This window comes from Stenella coeruleoalba (assembly GCF_951394435.1).
Source record: "Stenella coeruleoalba genome assembly, contig: scaffold_28, whole genome shotgun sequence".
In the NCBI taxonomy this organism is placed as follows: domain Eukaryota; kingdom Metazoa; phylum Chordata; class Mammalia; order Artiodactyla; family Delphinidae; genus Stenella; species Stenella coeruleoalba.
The window spans coordinates 1,280,622-1,301,382 of record NW_027645921.1 but is presented as its reverse complement, the minus strand read 5'-3'; the positions used below and the strand labels follow the sequence as shown (position 1 = coordinate 1,301,382).

Sequence of the window (20,761 nt, the reverse complement as noted above, 5' to 3'; positions counted from 1 at the left end):
GTTCTTGTAAACAGAGCCGTCCCAAACTTTGGGGTGGCTGTGTCTTTTTGATTTTAATTTCCCTAAGCTATAGGACCATAAGTGGAAGTGCCCTAGGCTCTGTTGCTTTGTTTTTTAGATGTTTCAGGAAACACCATACACTTCTCCCGAGTGTCTGTTGGCAATTTACATCCCGCCCATCAGCATAACAAGGCTCCCAGTTCTCCATGGCCTGTCCTGCCTTTCTGGATTTTACACTTTTTTCAGATGACCCTTTTGACCGGAGGGAAGTGAGACTTCATTGTAGTGCAGATTTCCTTTGCAAGCTTGCTTGGTTGGCCAAAAAGGGCGTATGCGTTTTTTCCTGAATATATTCAGGAAAAAACGCATACGCCCTTTTTGGCCAAGTGCATCATTGTGGACGTTCTGCCTCTTTTCCTATGCTTTCAATGCAATTCCAGTCTACCTCCTGAAATCGGTTTCCTGCAATTCTGCCCCGCTTTCAAGTCCTCTTGGCAGCCTTACTTCAGTCTATTTTTGGACGATAGCTGTCATTTATAACTCTGCAGGTTTGTGAATTACAGTGCCCCTGAGCTCCTTTCTTCAACTCGCTTTCTTGTGAGCTGGCCGCAACACCGCAGGATGGCTTCAGGCCCTAATCTGGTTCCGGCACGGCACGCTGAGCCTTTGGTTAATTCCTCTTCCTGGTGGGAAATGAGAGTTAAATTTGCCCGTTCAGACACCTCCAGCTAGCCTCTCATTGGTTCTCGCTATTCCTGTTCATCTTCCGCAGAAATTGCAAACTGGGCCAAACAGGAGGTTAAAGGGACTGACTCTCCAAGTCGGGAGAGTGTTAGTAAAGTGTCTGGAATGTTGCACCCGAGTACCAGGGTACGAAAACTGAGACATATTTGAACACGTCTCCCGATCACATGGTTGATCATACTCTAGGTTCCACATGCATGTTTTAGCTGAAGGAAGAATAACTTAAACCTGGGTAGTTGAAACCCGTGGAATGGGTACCATGCAATATGACTTCAAAGGGTCTTCATTTGCTCACCGAACCTCTCCAATCCTATCACTGCTGCGTTCATGCCCCTGTACACATGCTTGATTCTCTTTCGGAGACATAGCAATCCATAGGTTTTAAGATACTAGTCAGGTACATTCTTAGGCGTTTAATATGGGGTGTTGAGTCCATTTCGTTGAGCAAGGAGTAGCTCTTGTCTATTCCATATTTGGCTTAAGGAACTTTATCTGTGCTCATTTCAATCTCTGGTTTTATGCAGCACCCCAACTCTCCTTTACCCTTAAGCAAGAATAAGTTGGTTTTCTAAATTTGAGACCCTGTTCTGTTCTGTAATTCAGTTCCTGTGTAGCCAAGTTTACATTCCGTGTATTACTGATATCTTATGATGTTTCTTTTTCTGTGTGACTTATTTCAGTTAGAATCATCATACCTGAATCCACTCATTGTGCTGCTAAGGGCCTGATGACACAGATTTCATTGCTGAGTGATATTGCTTTGTAAGTAAATACCACAACTTCTTTATCCATTTTTCACTTTCTGCGATGTTGAACTTGTACTGTAAACGAGGTTCTTGTAAACAGAGCTTTTCCAAACTTTGGGTTGGCTGTGTCTTTTTCATTTTAAATTCCCTAAGCTATAGGACCATAAGTGGAAGTGCCCTAGGCTCTGTTGCTTTGTTTTTTAGATGTTTCAGGAAACACCATACACTTCTCCCCAGTGGTTGTTGGCAATTTACATCCCGCCCATCAGCATAACAAGGCTCCCAGTTCTCCATGGCCTGTCCTGTCTTTCTGGATTTTACACTTTTTTCAGATGGCCCTTTTGACCGGTGGGAAGTGAGACTTCATTGTAGTGCAGATTTCCTTTGCAAGCTTGCTGGGTTGGCCAAAAAGGGCGTATGCGTTTTTCCTGAATATATTCAGGAAAAAACGCATACGCCCTTTTTGGGCAAGTGCATCATTGTGGACGTTCTGCCTCTTTTCCTATGCTTTCAATGCAATTCCAGTCTACCTCCTGAAATCGGTTTCCTGCAATGCTGCCCCGCTTTCAAGTCCTCTTGGCAGCCTTACTTCAGTCTATTTTTGGACGATAGCTGTCATTTATAACTCTTCAGGTTTGTGAATTACAGTGCCCCTGAGCTCCTTTCTTCAACTCGCTTTCTTGTGAGCTGGCCGCAACACCGCAGGATGGCTTCAGGCCCTAATCTGGTTCCGGCACGGCACGCTGAGCCTTTGGTTATTTCCTCTTCCTGGTGGGAAATGAGAGTTAAATTTGCCCGTCCAGACACCTCCAGCTAGTCTCTCATTGGTTCTCGCTATTCCTGTTCATCTTCCGCAGAAATTGCAAACTGGGCCAAACAGGAGGTTAAAGGCGCTGATTCTCCAAGTCGGGAGAGTGTTAGTAAAGCGTCTGGAATGTTGCACCCGAGTACCAGGGTACGAAAACTGAGACATATTTGAACACGTCTCCCGTTCACACGGATGATCATACTCTTGGTTCCACATGCATGTTTTAGCTGAAGGAAGAATACCTTAAACCTGGGTAGTTGAAACCCGTGGAATGGGTACCATGCAATATGCCTTCAAAGGGTCTTCATTTGCTCACGAACCTCTCCAATCCTATCACTGCTGCGTTTATGCCCCTGTACACATGCTTGATTCTCTTTCGGAGACATAGCAATCCATAGGTTTTAAGATACTTACTAGTCAGGTACATTCTTAGGCGTTTAATATGGGGTGTTGAGTCCATTTCGTTGAGCAAGGAGTAGCTCTTGTCTATTCCATATTTGGCTTAAGGAACTTTATCTGTGCTCATTTCAATCTCTGGTTTTATGCAGCACCCCAACTCACCTTTACCCTTAAGCAAGCATAAGTTGGTTTTCTAAATTTGAGACCCTGTTCTGTTCTGTAATTCAGTTCCTGTGTAGCCAAGTTTACATTCCGTGTATTACTGATATCTTATGATGTTTCTTTTTCTGTGTGACTTATTTCAGTTAGAATCATCATACCTGAATCCACTCATTGTGCTGCTAAGGGCCTGATGACACAGATTTCATTGCTGAGTGATATTGCTTTGTAAGTAAATACCACAACTTCTTTATCCATTTTTCACTTTCTGCGATGTTGAACTTGTACTGTAAACGAGGTTCTTGTAAACAGAGCCGTTCCAAACTTTGGGGTGGCTGTGTCTTTTTGATTTTAATTTCCCTAAGCTATAGGACCATAAGTGGAAGTGCCCTAGGTTCTGTTGCTTTGTTTTTTAGATGTTTCAGGAAACACCATACACTTCTCCCGAGTGGTTGTTGGCAATTTACATCCCGCCCATCAGCATAACAAGGCTCCCAGTTCTCCATGGCCTGTCCTGCCTTTCTGGATTTTACACTTTTTTCAGATGGCCCTTTTGACCGGGGAGAAGTGAGACTTCATTGTAGTGCAGATTTCCTTTGCAAGCTTGCTTGGTTGGCCAAAAAGGGCGTATGCGTTTTTTCCTGAATATATTCAGGAAAAAACGCATACGCCCTTTTTGGCCAAGTGCATCATTGTGGACGTTCTGCCTCTTTTCCTATGCTTTCAATGCAATTCCAGTCTACCTCCTGAAATTGGTTTCCTGCAATTCTGCCCCGCTTTCAAGTCCTCTTGGCAGCCTTACTTCAGTCTATTTTTGGACGATAGCTGTCATTTATAACTCTGCAGGTTTGTGAATTACAGTGCCCCTGAGCTCCTTTCTTCAACTCGCTTTCTTGTGACCTGGCCGCAACACCGCAGGATGGCTTCAGGCCCTAATCTGGTTCCGGCACGGCACGCTGAGCCTTTGGTTAATTCCTCTTCCTGGTGGGAAATGAGAGTTAAATTTGCCCGTCCAGACACCTCCAGCTAGTCTCTCTTTGGTTCTCGCTATTCCTGTTCATCTTCCGCAGAAATTGCAAACTGGGCCAAACAGGAGGTTAAAGGGACTGACTCTCCAAGTCGGGAGAGTGTTAGTAAAGCGTCTGGAATGTTGCACCCTAGTACCAGGGTACCAAAACTGAGACATATTTGAACACGTCTCCCGATCACATGGTTGATCATACTCTGGGTTCCACATGCATGTTTTAGCTGAAGGAAGAATACCTAAAACCTGGGTAGTTGAAACCCGTGGAATGGGTACCATGCAATATGACTTCAAAGGGTCTTCATTTGCTCACCGAACCTCTCCAATCCTATCACTGCTGCGTTTATGCCCCTGTACACATGCTTGATTCTCTTTCGGAGACATAGCAATCCATAGGTTTTAAGATACTTACTAGTCAGGTACATTCTTAGGCGTTTAATATGGGGTGTTGAGTCCATTTCGTTGAGCAAGGAGTAGCTCTTGTCTATTCCATATTTGACTTAAGGAACTTTATCTGTGCTCATTTCAATCTCTGGTTTTATGCAGCACCCCAACTCACCTTTACCCTTAAGCAAGCATAAGTTGGTTTTCTAAATTTGAGACCCTGTTCTGTTCTGTAATTCAGTTCCTGTGTAGCCAAGTTTACATTCCGTGTATTACTGATATCTTATGATGTTTCTTTTTCTGTGTGACTTATTTCAGTTAGAATCATCATACCTGAATCCACTCATTGTGCTGCTAAGGGCCTGATGACACAGATTTCATTGCTGAGTGATATTGCTTTGTAAGTAAATACCACAACTTGTTTCTCCATTTTTCACTTTCTGCGATGTTGAACTTGTACTGTAAACGAGGTTCTTGTAAACAGAGCCGTTCCAAACTTTGGGGTGGCTGTGTCTTTTTGATTTTAATTTCCCTAAGCTATAGGACCATAAGTGGAAGTGCCCTAGGTTCTGTTGCTTTGTTTTTTAGATGTTTCAGGAAACACCATACACTTCTCCTGAGTGGTTGTTGGCAATTTACATCCCGCCCATCAGCATAACAAGGCTCCCAGTTCTCCATGGCCTGTCCTGCCTTTCTGGATTTTACACTTTTTTCAGATGGCTCTTTTGAACGGGGAGAAGTGAGACTTCATTGTAGTGCAGATTTCCTTTGCAAGCTTGCTTGGTTGGCCAAAAAGGGCGTATGCGTTTTTTCCTGAATATATTCAGGAAAAAACGCATACGCCCTTTTTGGCCAAGTGCATCATTGTGGACGTTCTGCCTCTTTTCCTATGCTTTCAATGCAATTCCAGTCTACCTCCTGAAATCGGTTTCCTGCAATTCTGCCCCGCTTTCAAGTCCTCTTGGCAGCCTTACTTCAGTCTATTTTTGGACGATAGCTGTCATTTATAACTCTGCAGGTTTGTGAATTACAGTGCCCCAGAGCTCCTTTCTTCAACTCGCTTTCTTGTGACCTGGCCGCAACACCGCAGGATGGCTTCAGGCCCTAATCTGGTTCCGGCACGGCACGCTGAGCCTTTGGTTAATTCCTCTTCCTGGTGGGAAATGAGAGTTAAATTTGCCCGTTCAGACACCTCCAGCTAGCCTCTCATTGGTTCTCGCTATTCATGTTCATCTTCCGCAGAAATTGCAAACTGGGCCAAACAGGAGGTTAAAGGGACTGACTCTCCAAGTCGGGAGAGTGTTAGTAAAGTGTCTGGAATGTTGCACCCGAGTACCAGGGTACGAAAACTGAGACATATTTGAACACGTCTCCCGATCACATGGTTGATCATACTCTAGGTTCCACATGCATGTTTTAGCTGAAGGAAGAATACCTTAAACCTGGGTAGTTGAAACCCGTGGAATGGGTACCATGCAATATGACTTCAAAGGGTCTTCATTTGCTCACCGAACCTCTCCAATCCTATCACTGCTGCGTTTATGCCCCTGTACACATGCTTGATTCTCTTTCGGAGACATAGCAATCCATAGGTTTTAAGATACTTACTAGTCAGGTACATTCTTAGGCGTTTAATATGGGGTGTTGAGTCCATTTCGTTGAGCAAGGAGTAGCTCTTGTCTATTCCATATATGGCTTAAGGAACTTTATCTGTGCTCATTTCAATCTCTGGTTTTATGCAGCACCCCAACTCTCCTTACCCTTAAGCAAGAATAAGTTGGTTTTCTAAATTTGAGACCCTGTTCTGTTCTGTAATTCAGTTCCTGTGTAGCCAAGTTTACATTCCGTGTATTACTGATATCTTATGATGTTTCTTTTTCTGTGTGACTTATTTCAGTTAGAATCATCATACCTGAATCCACTCATTGTGCTGCTAAGGGCCTGATGACACAGATTTCATTGCTGAGTGATATTGCTTTGTAAGTAAATACCACAACTTCTTTATCCATTTTTCACTTTCTGCAATGTTGAACTTGTACTGTAAACGAGGTTCTTGTAAACAGAGCTTTTCCAAACTTTGGGGTGGCTGTGTCTTTTTGATTTTAAATTCCCTAAGCTATAGGACCATAAGTGGAAGTGCCCTAGGCTCTGTTGCTTTGTTTTTTAGATGTTTCAGGAAACACCATACACTTCTCCCGAGTGGTTGTTGGCAATTTACATCCCGCCCATCAGCATAACAAGGCTCCCAGTTCTCCATGGCCTGTCCTGTCTTTCTGGATTTTACACTTTTTTCAGATGGCCCTTTTGACCGGGGGGAAGTGAGACTTCATTGTAGTGCAGATTTCCTTTGCAAGCTTGCTTGGTTGGCCAAAAAGGGCGTATGCGTTTTTTCCTGAATATATTCAGGAAAAAACGCATACGCCCTTTTTGGCCAAGTGCATCATTGTGGACGTTCTGCCTCTTTTCCTATGCTTTCAATGCAATTCCAGTCTACCTCCTGAAATCGGTTTCCTGCAATTCTGCCCCGCTTTCAAGTCCTCTTGGCAGGCTTACTTCAGTATATTTTTGGACGATAGCTGTCATTTATAACTCTGCAGGTTTGTGAATTACAGTGCTCCTGAGCTCCTTTCTTCAACTTGCTTTCTTGTGACCTGGCCGCAACACCACAGGATGGCTTCAGGCCCTAATCTGGTTCCGGCACGGCACGCTGAGCCTTTGGTTAATTCCTCTTCCTGGTGGGAAATGAGAGTTAAATTTGCCCATCCAGACACCTCCAGCTAGCCTCTCATTGGTTCTTGCTATTCCTGTTCATCTTCCGCAGAAATTGCAAACTGGGCCAAACAGGAGGTTAAAGGGACTGACTCTCCAAGTCGGGAGAGTGTTAGTAAAGTGTCTGGAATGTTGCACCCGAGTACCAGGGTACGGAAACTGAGACATATTTGAACACATCTCCCGATCACATGGTTGATCATACTCTAGGTTCCACATGCATGTTTTAGCTGAAGGAAGAATACCTTAAACCTGGGTAGTTGAAACCCGTGGAATGGGTACCATGCAATATGACTTCAAAGGGTCTTCATTTGCTCACCGAACCTCTCCAATCCTATCACTGCTGCGTTTATGCCCCTGTACACATGCTTGATTCTCTTTTGGAGACATAGCAATCCATAGGTTTTAAGATACTTACTAGTCAGGTACATTCTTAGGCGTTTAATACGGGGTGTTGAGTCCATTTCGTTGAGCAAGGAGTAGCTCTTGTCTATTCCATATTTGACTTAAGGAACTTTATCTGTGCTCATTTCAATCTCTGGTTTTATGCAGCACCCCAACTCTCCTTTACCCTTAAGCAAGAATAAGTTGGTTTTCTAAATTTGAGACCCTGTTCAGTTCTGTAATTCAGTTCCTGTGTAGCCAAGCTTTCATTCCGTGTATTACTGATATCTTATGATGTTTCTTTTTCTGTGTAACTTATTTCAGTTAGAATCATCATACCTGAATCCACTCATTGTGCTGCTAAGGGCCTGATGACACAGATTTCATTGCTGAGTGATATTGCTTTGTAAGTAAATACCACAACTTCTTTCTCCATTTTTCACTTTCTGCGATGTTGAACTTGTACTGTAAACGAGGTTCTTGTAAACAGAGCCTTTCCAAACTTTGGGGTGGCTGTGTCTTTTTGAATTTAAATTCCCTAAGCTATAGGACCATAAGTGGAAGTGCCCTAGGCTTTGTTGCTTTGTTTTTTAGATGTTTCAGGAAACACCATACACTTCTCCCGAGTGGTTGTTGGCAATTTACATCCCGCCCATCAGCATAACAAGGCTCCCAGTTCTCCATGGCCTGTCCTGCCTTTCTGGAGATTACACTTTTTTCAGATGGCCCTTTTGACCGGGGGGAAGTGAGACTTCATTGTAGTGCAGATTTCCTTTGCAAGCTTGCTTGGTTGGCCAAAAAGGGCGTATGCGTTTTTCCTGAATATATTCAGGAAAAAACGCATACGCCCTTTTTGGCCAAGTGCATCATTGTGGACGTTCTGCCTCTTTTCCTATGCTTTCAATGCAATTCCAGTCTACCTCCTGAAATCGGTTTCCTGCAATGCTGCCCCGCTTTCAAGTCCTCTTGGCAGCCTTACTTCAGTCTATTTTTGGACGATAGCTGTCATTTATAACTCTGCAGGTTTGTGAATTACAGTGCCCCTGAGCTCCTTTCTTCAACTCGCTTTCTTGTGAGCTGGCCGCAACACCGCAGGATGGCTTCAGGCCCTAATCTGGTTCCGGCACGGCACGCTGAGCCTTTGGTTAATTCCTCTTCCTGGTGGGAAATGAGAGTTAAATTTGCCCGTCCAGACACCTCCAGCTAGTCTCCATTGGTTCTCGCTATTCCTGTTCATCTTCCGCAGAAATTGCAAACTGGGCCAAACAGGAGGTTAAAGGGACTGACTCTCCAAGTCGGGAGAGTGTTAGTAAAGTGTCTGGAATGTTGCACCCGAGTACCAGGGTACGAAAACTGAGACATATTTGAACACGTCTCCCGATCACATGGTTGATCATACTCTGGGTTCCACATGCATGTTTTAGCTGAAGGAAGAATACCTAAAACCTGGGTAGTTGAAACCCGTGGAATGGTTACCATGCAATATGACTTCAAAGGGTCTTCATTTGCTCACCGAACCTCTCCAATCCTATCACTGCTGCGTTTATGCCCCTGTACACATGCTTGATTCTCTTTCGGAGACATAGCAATCCATAGGTTTTAAGATACTTACTAGGCAGGTACATTCTTAGGCGTTTAATATGCGGTGTTGAGTCCATTTCGTTGAGCAAGGAGTAGCTCTTGTGTATTCCATATTTGGCTTAAGGAACTTTATCTGTGCTCATTTCAATCTCTGGTTTTATGCAGCACCCCAACTCACCTTTCCCCTTAAGCAAGCATAAGTTGGTTTTCTAAATTTGAGACCCTGTTCTGTTCTGTAATTCAGTTCCTGTGTAGCCAAGTTTACATTCCGTGTATTACTGATATCTTATGATGTTTCTTTTTCTGTGTGACTTACTTCAGTTAGAATCATCATACCTGAATCCACTCATTGTGCTGCTAAGGGCCTGATGACACAGATTTCATTGCTGAGTGTTATTGCTTTGTAAGTAAATACCACAACTTCTTTATCCATTTTTCACTTTCTGCGATGTTGAACTTGTACTGTAAACGAGGTTCCTGTAAACAGAGCCATCCCAAACTTTGGGGTGGCTGTGTCTTTTTGATTTTAATTTCCCTAAGCTATAGGACCATAAGTTGCAGTGCCCTAGGCTCTGTTGCTTTGTTTTTTAGATGTTTCAGGAAACACCATACACTTCTCCCTAGTGTCTGTTGGCAATTTACATCCCGCCCATCAGCATAACAAGGCTCCCAGTTCTCCATGGCCTGTCCTGTCTTTCTGGATTTTACACTTTTTTCAGATGGCCCTTTTGACCAGAGGGAAGTGAGACTTCATTGTAGTGCAGATTTACTTTGCAAGCTTGCTGGGTTGGCCAAAAAGGGCATATGCGTTTTTTCCTGAATATATTCAGGAAAAAACGCATACGCCCTTTTTGGCCAAGTGCATCATTGTGGACGTTCTGCCTCTTTTCCTATGCTTTCAGTGCAATTGCAGTCTACCTCCTGAAATCGGTTTCCTGCAATTCTGCCCCGCTTTCAAGTCCTCTTGGCAGCCTTACTTCAGTCTATTTTTGGACGATAGCTGTCATTTATAACTCTGCAGGTTTGTGAATTACAGTGCCCCTGAGCTCCTTTCTTCAACTCGCTTTCTTGTGAGCTGGCCGCAACACCGCAGGATGGCTTCAGGCCCTAATCTGGTTCCGGCACGGCACGCTGAGCCTTTGGTTAATTCCTCTTCCTGGTGGGAAATGAGAGTTAAATTTGCCCGTCCAGACACCTCCAGCTAGTCTCTCATTGGTTCTCGCTATTCCTGTTCATCTTCCGCAGAAATTGCAAACTGGGCCAAACAGGAGGTTAAAGGCGCTGACTCTCCAAGTCGGGAGAGTGTTAGTAAAGCGTCTGGAATGTTGCACCTGAGTACCAGGGTACGAAAACTGAGACATATTTGAACACGTCTCCCGATCACATGGTTGATCATACTCTTGGTTCCACATGCATGTTTTAGCTGAAGGAAGAATACCTAAAACCTGGGTAGTTGAAACCCGTGGAATGGGTACCATGCAATATGACTTCAAAGGGTCTTCATTTGCTCACCGAAGCTTTCCAATCCTATCACTGCTGCGTTTATGCCCCTGTACACATGCTTGATTCTCTTTCGGAGACATAGCAATCCATAGGTTTTAAGATACTTACTAGTCAGGTACATTCTTAGGGGTTTAATATGCGGTGTTGAGTCCATTTCGTTGAGCAAGGAGTAGCTCTTGTCTATTCCATATTTGGCTTAAGGAACTTTATCTGTGCTCATTTCAATCTCTGGTTTTATGCAGCACCCCAACTCACCTTTCCCCTTAAGCAAGCATAAGTTGGTTTTCTAAATTTGAGTCCCTGTTCTGTTCTGTAATGCAGTTCCTGTGTAGCCAGGTTTACATTCCGTGTATTACTGATATCTTATGATGTTTCTTTTTCTGTGTGACTTATTTCAGTTAGAATCATCATACCTGAATCCACTCATTGTGCTGCTACGGGCCTGATGACACAGATTTCATTGCTGAGTGATATTGCTTTGTAAGTAAATACCACAACTTCTTTATCCATTTTTCACTTTCTGCGATGTTGAACTTGTACTGTAAACGAGGTTCTTGTAAACAGAGGCGTCCCAAACTTTGGGGTGGCTGTGTCTTTTTGATTTTAATTTCCCTAAGCTATAGGACCATAAGTGGCAGTGCCCTAGGCTCTGTTGCTTTGTTTTTTAGATGTTTCAGGAAACACCATACACTTCTCCCGAGTGGTTGTTGGCAATTTACATCCCGCCCATCAGCATAACAAGGCTCCCAGTTCTCCATGGCCTGTCCTGCCTTTCTGGATTTTACACTTTTTTCAGATGTCCCTTTTGACCGGGGGGAAGTGAGACTTCATTGTAGTGCAGATTTCCTTTGCAAGCTTGCTTGGTTGGCCAAAAAGGGCATATGCGTTTTTTCCTGAATATATTCAGGAAAAAACGCATACGCCCTTTTTGGCCAAGTGCATCATTGTGGACGTTCTGCCTCTTTTCCTATGCTTTCAATGCAATTCCAGTCTACCTCCTGAAATCGGTTTCCTGCAATTCTGCCCCGCTTTCAAGTCCTCTTGGCAGCCTTACTTCAGTCTATTTTTGGACGATAGCTGTCATTTATAACTCTGCAGGTTTGTGAATTACAGTGCCCCTGAGCTCCTTTCTTCAACTCGCTTTCTTGTGACCTGGCCACAACACCGCAGGATGGCTTCTGGCCCTAATCTGGTTCTGGCACGGCACGCTGAGCCTTTGGTTAATTCCTCTTCCTGGTGGGAAATGAGAGTTAAATTTGCCCGTCCAGACACCTCCAGCTAGCCTCTCATTGGTTCTCGCTATTCCTGTTCATCTTCCGTAGAAATTGCAAACTGGGCCAAACAGGAGGTTAAAGGGACTGACTCTCCAAGTCGGGAGAGTGTTAGTAAAGCGTCTGGAATGTTGCACCCGAGTACCAGGGTACGAAAACTGAGACATATTTGAACACGTCTCCCGATCACATGGTTGATCATACTCTGGGTTCCACATGCATGTTTTAGCTGAAGGAAGAATACCTTAAACCTGGGTAGTTGAAACCCGTGGAATGGGTACCATGCAATATGACTTCAAAGGGTCTTCATTTGCTCACCGAACCTCTCCAATCCTATCACTGCTGCGTTTATGCCCCTGTACACATGCTTGATTCTCTTTCGGAGACATAGCAATCCATAGGTTTTAAGATACTTACTAGTCAGGTACATTCTTAGGCGTTTAATATGGGGTGTTGAGTCCATTTCGTTGAGCAAGGAGTAGCTCTTGTCTATTCCATATTTGGCTTAAGGAACTTTATCTGTGCTCATTTCAATCTCTGGTTTTATGCAGCACCCCAACTCACCTTTCCCCTTAAGCAAGCATAAGTTGGTTTTCTAAATTTGAGACCCTGTTCTGTTTTGGAATGCAGTTCCAGTGTAGCCAAGTTTACATTCCGTGTATTACTGATATCTTATGATGTTTCTTTTTCCGTGTGACTTATTTCAGTTAGAATCATCGTACCTGAATCCACTCATTATGCTGCTACAGGCCTGATGACATAGATTTCATTGCTGAGTGATACTGCATTGTACGTAAGTACCACAAGTTCCTTATCCATTTTTCACTTTTGTGATATTGAACTTGTACGGTAAACGAGGTTCTTGTAAACGGAGGCGTCCCAAACTTTGGGGTTGCTGTGTCTTTTTGATTTTAATTTCCATAAACTATAGGACCATAAGTGGAAGTGCCCTAGGCTCTGTTGCTTTGTTTTTTAGATGTTTCAGGAAACACCATACACTTCTCCTGAGTGTCTGTTGGCAATTTACATCCCGCCCATCAGCATAACAAGGCTCCCAGTTCTCCATGGCCTGTCCTGCCTTTTTGGATTTTACACTTTTTTCAGATGGCCCTTTTAACCGGGGAGAAGTGAGACTTCATTGTAGTGCAGATTTCCTTTGCAAGTTTGCTTGGTTGGCCAAAAAGTGCGTATGCGTTTTTTCCTGAATATATTCAGGAAAAAACGCATACGCACTTTTTGGCCAAGTGCATCATTGTGGACGTTCTACCTCTTTTCCTATGCTTTCAATGCAATTCCAGTCTACCTCCTGAAATCGGTTTCCTGCAATTCTGCCGCGCTTTCAAGTCCTTTTGGCAGCCTTACTTCAGTATATTTTTGGACGATAGCTGTCATTTATAACTCTGCAGGTTTGTGAATTACAGTGCCCCTGAGCTCCTTTCTTCAACTCGCTTTCTTGTGACCTGGCCGCAACACCGCAGGATGTCTTCAGGCCCTAATCTGGTTCTGGCACGGCACGCTGAGCCTTTGGTTTATTCCTCTTCCTGGTGGGAAATGAGAGTTAAATTTGCCCATCCAGACACCTCCAGCTAGTCTCTCATTGATTCTCGCTATTCCTGTTCATCTTCCGCAGAAATTGCAAACTGGGCCAAACAGGAGGTTAAAGGGACTGACTCTCCAAGTGGGGAGAGTGTTAGTAAGCGTCTGGAATGTTGCACCCGAGTACCAGGGTACGAAAACTGAGACATATTTGAACACGTCTCCCGATCACATGGTTGATCATACTCTAGGTTCCACATGCATGTTTTAGCTGAAGGAAGAATACCTTAAACCTGGGTAGTTGAAACCCGTGGAATGGGTACCATGCAATATGACTTCAAAGGGTCTTCATTTGCTCACGAACCTCTCCAGTCCTATCACTGCTGCGTTTATGCCCCTGTACACATGCTAGATTCTCTTTCGGAGACATAGCAATCCATAGGTTTTAAGATACTTACAAGTCAGGTACATTCTTAGGCGTTTAATATGCGGTGTTGAGTCCATTTCGTTGAGCAAGGAGTAGCTCTTGTCTATTCCATATTTGGCTTAAGGAACTTTATCTGTGCTCATTTCAATCTCTGGTTTTATGCAGCACCCCAACTCACCTTTCCCCTTAAGCAAGCATAAGTTGGTTTTCTAAATTTGAGACCCTGTTCTGTTCTGTAATTCAGTTCCTGTGTAGCCAAGTTTACATTCCGTGTATTACTGATATCTTATGATGTTTCTTTTTCTGTGTGACTTATTTCAGTTAGAATCATCATACCTGAATCCACTCATTGTGCTGCTAAGGGCCTGATGACATAGATTTCATTGCTGAGTGATATTGCTTTGTAAGTAAATACCACAACTTCTTTATCCATTTTTCACTTTCTGCGATGTTGAACTTGTACTGTACACGAGGTTCTTGTAAACAGAGCCGTTCCAAACTTTGGGGAGGCCGTGTCTTTTTGATTTTAATTTCCCTAAGCTATAGGACCATAAGTGGAAGTGCCCTAGGCTCTGTTGCTTTGTTTTTTAGATGTTTCAGGAAACACCATACACTTCTCCCGAGTGTCTGTTGGCAATTTACATCCCGCCCATCAGCATAACAAGGCTCCCAGTTCTCCATGGCCTGTCCTGCCTTTCTGGATTTTACACTTTTTTCAGATGGCCCTTTTGACCGGGGGGAAGTGAGACTTCATTGTAGTGCAGATTTCCTTTGCAAGCTTGCTTGGTTGGCCAAAAAGGGCGTATGCGTTTTTTCCTGAATATATTCAGGAAAAAACGCATACGCCCTTTTTGGCCAAGTGCATCATTGTGGACGTTCTGCCTCTTTTCCTATGCTTTCAATGCAATTCCAGTCTACCTCCTGAAATCGGTTTCCTGCAATTCTGCCCCGCTTTCAAGTCCTCTTGGCAGCCTTACTTCAGTCTATTTTTGGACGATAGCTGTCATTTATAACTCTGCAGGTTTGTGAATTACAGTGCCCCTGAGCTCCTTTCTTCAACTCGCTTTCTTGTGAGCTGGCCGCAACACCGCAGGATGGCTTCAGGCCCTAATCTGGTTCCGGCACGGCACGCTGAGCCTTTGGTTAATTCCTCTTCCTGGTGGGAAATGAGAGTTAAATTTGCCCGTCCAGACACCTCCAGCTAGTCTCTCATTGGTTCTCGCTATTCCTGTTCATCTTCCGCAGAAATTGCAAACTGGGCCAAACAGGAGGTTAAAGGGACTGACTCTCCAAGTCGGGAGAGTGTTAGTAAAGCGTCTGGAATGTTGCACCCGAGTACCAGGGTAAGAAAACTGAGACATATTTGAACACGTCTCCCGTTCACATGGTTGATCATACTCTGGGTTCCACATGCATGTTTAAGCTGAAGGAAGAATACCTTAAACCTGGAGAGTTGAGACCCGTGGAATGGGTACCATGCAATATGACTTCAAAGGGTCTTCATTTGCTCACCGAACCTCTCCAATCCTATCACTGCTGCGTTTATGCCCCTGTACACACGCTTGATTCTCTTTCGGAGACATAGCAATCCATAGGTTTTAAGATACTTACTAGTCAGGTACATTCTTAGGTGTTTAATATGGGGTGTTGAGTCCATTTCGTTGAGCAAGGAGTAGCTCTTGTCTATTCCATATTTGGCTTAAGGAACTTTATCTGTGCTCATTTCAATCTCTGGTTTTATGCAGCACCCCAACTCACCTTTCCCCTTAAGCAAGCATAAGTTGCTTTTCTAAATTTGAGACACTGTTCTGTTCTGTAATTCAGTTCCTGTGTAGCCAAGTTTACATTCCGTGTATTAGTGATATCTTATGATGTTTCTTTTTCTGTGTGACTTATTTCAGTTAGAATCATCGTACCTGAATCCACTCATTGTGCTGCTAAGGGCCTGATGACACAGATTTCATTGCTGAGTGATATTGCTTTGTAAGTAAATACCACAACTTCTTTATCCATTTTTCACTTTCTGCGATGTTGAAGTTGTACTGTACACGAGGTTCTTGTAAACAGAGCCGTGCCAAACTTTGGGGAGGCTGTGTCTTTTTGATTTTAATTTCCCTAAGCTATAGGACCATAAGTGGAAGTGCCCTAGGTTCTGTTGCTTTGTTTTTTAGATGTTTCAGGAAACACCATACACTTCTCCCGAGTGGTTGTTGGCAATTTACATCCCGCCCATCAGCATAACAAGGCTCCCAGTTCTCCATGGCCTGTCTTGTCTTTCTGGATTTTACACTTTTTTCAGATGGCCCTTTTGACCGGGGGGAAGTGAGACTTCATTGTAGTGCAGATTTCCTTTGCAAGCTTGCTTGGTTGGCCAAAAAGGGCGTATGCGTTTTTTCCTGAATATATTCAGGAAAAAACGCATACGCCCTTTTTGGCCAAGTGCATCATTGTGGACGTTCTGCCTCTTTTCCTATGCTTTCAATGCAATTCCAGTCTACCTCCTGAAATCGGTTTCCTGCAATTCTGCCCCGCTTTCAAGTCCTCTTGGCAGCCTTACTTCAGTCTATTTTTGGACGATAGCTGTCATTTATAAGTCTGCAGGTTTGTGAATTACAGTGCCCCTGAGCTCCTTTCTTCAACTCGCTTTCTTGTGACCTGGCCGCAACACCGCAGGATGGCTTCAGGCCCTAATCTGGTTCTGGCATGGCACGCTGAGCCTTTGGTTAATTCCTCTTCCTGGTGGGAAATGAGAGTTAAATTTGCCCGTCCAGACACCTCCAGCTAGTCTCTCATTGGTTCTCGCTATTCCTGTTCATCTTCCGCAGAAATTGCAAACGGGGCCAAACAGGAGGTTAAAGGGACTGACTCTCCAAGTCGGGAGAGTGTTAGTAAAGCGTCTGGAATGTTGCACCCGAGTACCAGGGAAGGAAAACTGAGACATATTTGAACACGTCTCCCGATCACATGGTTGATCATACTCTAGGTTCCACATGCATGTTTTAGCTGAAGGAAGAATACCTTAAACCTGGAGAGTTGAGACCCGTGTAATGCGTACCATGCAATATGACTTCAAAGGGTCTTCATTTGCTCACCGAACCTCTCCAATCCTATCACTGCTGCGTTTATGCCCCTGTACACATGCTTGATTCTCTTTTGGAGACATAGCAATCCATAGGTTTTCCGATACTTACTAGTCAGGTACATTCTTAGGCGTTTAATATGGGGTGTTGAGTCCATTTCTTTGAGCAAGGAGTAGCTCTTGTCTATTCCATATTTGACTTAAGGAACTTTATCTGTGCTCATTTCAATCTCTGGTTTTATGCAGCACCCCAACTCACCTTTACCCTTAAGCAAGCATAAGTTGGTTTTCTAAATTTGAGACCCTGTTCTGTTCTGTAATTCAGTTCCTGTGTAGCCAAGTTTACATTCCGTGTATTACTGATATCTTATGATGTTTCTTTTCTGTGTGACTTATTTCAGTTAGAATCATCATACCTGAATCCACTCATTGTGCTGCTACGGGCCTGATGACACAGATTTCATTGCTGAGTGATATTGCTTTGTAAGTAAATACCACAACTTCTTTATCCATTTTTCACTTTCTGCGATGTTGAACTTGTACTGTAAACGAGGTTCTTGTAAACAGAGCCGTTCGAAAGTTTGGAGTGGCTGTGTCTTTTTGATTTTAATTTCCCTAAGCTATAGGACCATAAGTGGCAGTGCCCTAGGTTCTGTTGCTTTGTTTTTTAGATGTTTCAGGAAACACCATACACTTCTCCCGAGTGTCTGTTGGCAATTTACATCCCGCCCATCAGCATAACAAGGCTCCCAGTTCTCCATGGCCTGTCCTGCCTTTCTGGATTTTACACTTTTTTCAGATGGCCCTTTTGACCGGGGGGAAGTGAGACTTCATTGTAGTGCAGATTTCCTTTGCAAGCTTGCTTGGTTGGCCAAAAAGGGCGTATGCGTTTTTTCCTGAATATATTCAGGAAAAAACGCATACGCCCTTTTTGGCCAAGTGCATCATTGTGGACGTTCTGCCTCTTTTCCTATGCTTTCAATGCAATTCCAGTCTACCTCCTGAAATCGGTTTCCTGCAATTCTGCCCCGCTTTCAAGTCCTCTTGGCAGCCTTACTTCAGTCTATTTTTGGAGGATAGCTGTCATTTATAACTCTGCAGGTTTGTGAATTACAGTGCCCCTGAGCTCCTTTCTTCAACTCGCTTTCTTGTGACCTGGCCGCAACACCGCAGGATGGCTTCAGGCCCTAATCTGGTTCCGGCACGGCACGCTGAGCCTTTGGTTAATTCCTCTTCCTGGTGGGAAATGAGAGTTAAATTTGCCCGTCCAGACACCTCCAGCTAGTCTCTCATTGGTTCTCGCTATTCCTGTTCATCTTCCGCAGAAATTGCAAACTGGGCCAAACAGGAGGTTAAAGGGACTGACTCTCCAAGTCGGAAGAGTGTTAGTAAAGCGTCTGGAATGTTGCACCCGAGTACCAGGGGAGGAAAACTGAGACATATTTGAACACGTCTCCCGTTCACATGGTTGATCATACTCTGGGTTCCACATGCATGTTTTAGCTGAAGGAAGAATACCTTAAACCTGGGTAGTTGAGACCCGTGTAATGGGTACCATGCAATATGACTTCAAAGGGTCTTCATTTGCTCACCGAACCTCTCCAATCCTATCACTGCTGCGTTTATGCCCCTGTACACACGCTTGATTCTCTTTTGGAGACATAGCAATCCATAGGTTTTAAGATACTTACTAGTCAGGTACATTCTTAGGCGTTTAATATGGGGTGTTGAGTCCATTTCGTTGAGCAAGGAGTAGCTCTTGTCTATTCCATATTTGGCTTAAGGAACTTTATCTGTGCTCATTTCAATCTCTGGTTTTATGCAGCACCCCAACTCACCTTTCCCCTTAAGCAAGCATAAGTTGGTTTTCTAAATTTGAGACCCTGTTCTGTTCTGTAATTCAGTTCCTGTGTAGCCAAATTTCCATTCCGTGTATTACTGATATCTTATGATGTTTCTTTTTCTGTGTGACTTATTTCAGTTAGAATCATCATACCTGAATCCACTCATTGTGATGCTAAGGGCCTGATGACATAGATTTCATTGCTGAGTGATATTGCTTTGTAAGTAAATACCACAACTTCTTTATCCATTTTTCACTTTCTGCGATGTTGAACTTGTACTGTAAACGAGGTTCTTGTAAACAGAGGCGTCCCAAACTTTGGGGTGGCTGTGTCTTTTTGATTTTAATTTCCCTAAGCTATAGGACCATAAGTGGAAGTGCCCTAGGCTCTGTTGCTTTGTTTTTTAGATGTTTCAGGAAACACCATACACTTCTCCCGAGTGTCTGTTGGCAACTTACATCCCGCCCATCAGCATAACAAGGCTCCCAGTTGTCCATGGCCTGTCCTGCCTTTCTGGATTTTACACTTTTTTCAGATGGCCCTTTTGACCGGGGGGAAGTGAGACTTCATTGTAGTGCAGATTTCCTTTGCAAGCTTGCTTGGTTGGCCAAAAAGGGCGTATGCGTTTTTTCCTGAATATATTCAGGAAAAAACGCATACGCCCTTTTTGGCCAAGTGCATCATTGTGGATGTTCTGCCTCTTTTCCTATGCTTTCAATGCAATTCCAGTCTACCTCCTGAAATCGGTTTCCTGCAATTCTGCCCCGCTTTCAAGTCCTCTTGGCAGCCTTACTTCAGTCTATTTTTGGACGATAGCTGTCATTTATAACTCTGCAGGTTTGTGAATTACAGTGCCCCTGAGCTCCTTTCTTCAACTCGCTTTCTTGTGACCTGGCCGCAACACCGCAGGATGGCTTCAGGCCCTAATCTGGTTCCGGCACGGCACGCTGAGCCTTTGGTTAATTCCTCTTCCTGGTGGGAAATGAGAGTTAAATTTGCCCGTCCAGACACCTCCAGCTAGTCTCTCATTGGTTCTCGCTATTCCTGTTCATCTTCCGCAGAAATTGCAAACTGGGCCAAACAGGAGGTTAAAGGGACTGACTCTCCAAGTCGGAAGAGTGTTAGTAAAGCGTCTGGAATGTTGCACCCGAGTACCAGGGGAGGAAAACTGAGACATATTTGAACACGTCTCCCGTTCACATGGTTGATCATACTCTGGGTTCCACATGCATGTTTTAGCTGAAGGAAGAATACCTTAAACCTGGAGAGTTGAGACCCGTGGAATGGGTACCATGCAATATGACTTCAAAGGGTCTTCATTTGCTCACCGAACCTCTCCAATCCTATCACTGCTGCGTTTATGCCCCTGTACACACGCTTGATTCTCTTTCGGAGACATAGCAATCCATAGATTTTAAGATACTTACTAGTCAGGTACATTCTTAGGCGTTTAATATGGGGTGTTGAGTCCATTTCGTTGAGCAAGGAGTAGCTCTTGTCTATTCCATATTTGGCTTAAGGAACTTTATCTGTGCTCATTTCAATCTCTGGTTTTATGCAGCACCCCAACTCACCTTTCCCCTTAAGCAAGCATAAGTTGCTTTTCTAAATTTGAGACACTGTTCTGTTCTGTAATTCAGTTCCTGTGTAGCCAAGTTTACATTCCGTGTATTAGTGATATCTTATGATGTTTCTTTTTCTGTGTGACTTATTTCAGTTAGAATCATCGTACCTGAATCCACTCATTGTGCTGCTAAGGGCCTGATGACACAGATTTCATTGCTGAGTGATATTGCTTTGTAAGTAAATACCACAACTTCTTTATCCATTTTTCACTTTCTGCGATGTTGAACTTGTACTGTACACGAGGTTCTTGTAAACAGAGCCGTTCCAAACTATGGGGAGGCCGTGTCTTTTTGATTTTAATTTCCCTAAGCTATAGGACCATAAGTGGAAGTGCCCTAGGTTCTGTTGCTTTGTTTTTTAGATGTTTCAGGAAACACCATACACTTCTCCCGAGTGGTTGTTGGCAATTTACATCCCGCCCATCAGCATAACAAGGCTCCCAGTTCTCCATGGCCTGTCTTGTCTTTCTGGATTTTA

The 20,761-nt window shown here is 43.9% G+C and overlaps 1 long non-coding RNA gene across 21 annotated transcripts in view; it reads left to right on the top strand.

Annotated features, from left to right (window-relative positions):
- LOC307181468 overlaps positions 1-20,761 on the top strand; it is a 1,676,472-nt gene that overhangs the window by 1,266,102 nt on the left and 389,609 nt on the right. The window contains exon 3 of one of the 21 annotated variants that reach the window (XR_013826843.1): positions 9,324-9,401. The exons of the other annotated variants lie outside the window; for them this stretch is intronic. This is a non-coding gene — a long non-coding RNA (uncharacterized lncRNA). The remainder of the gene's footprint in view (positions 1-9,323; positions 9,402-20,761) is intronic. 21 annotated transcript variants of the gene reach the window in all.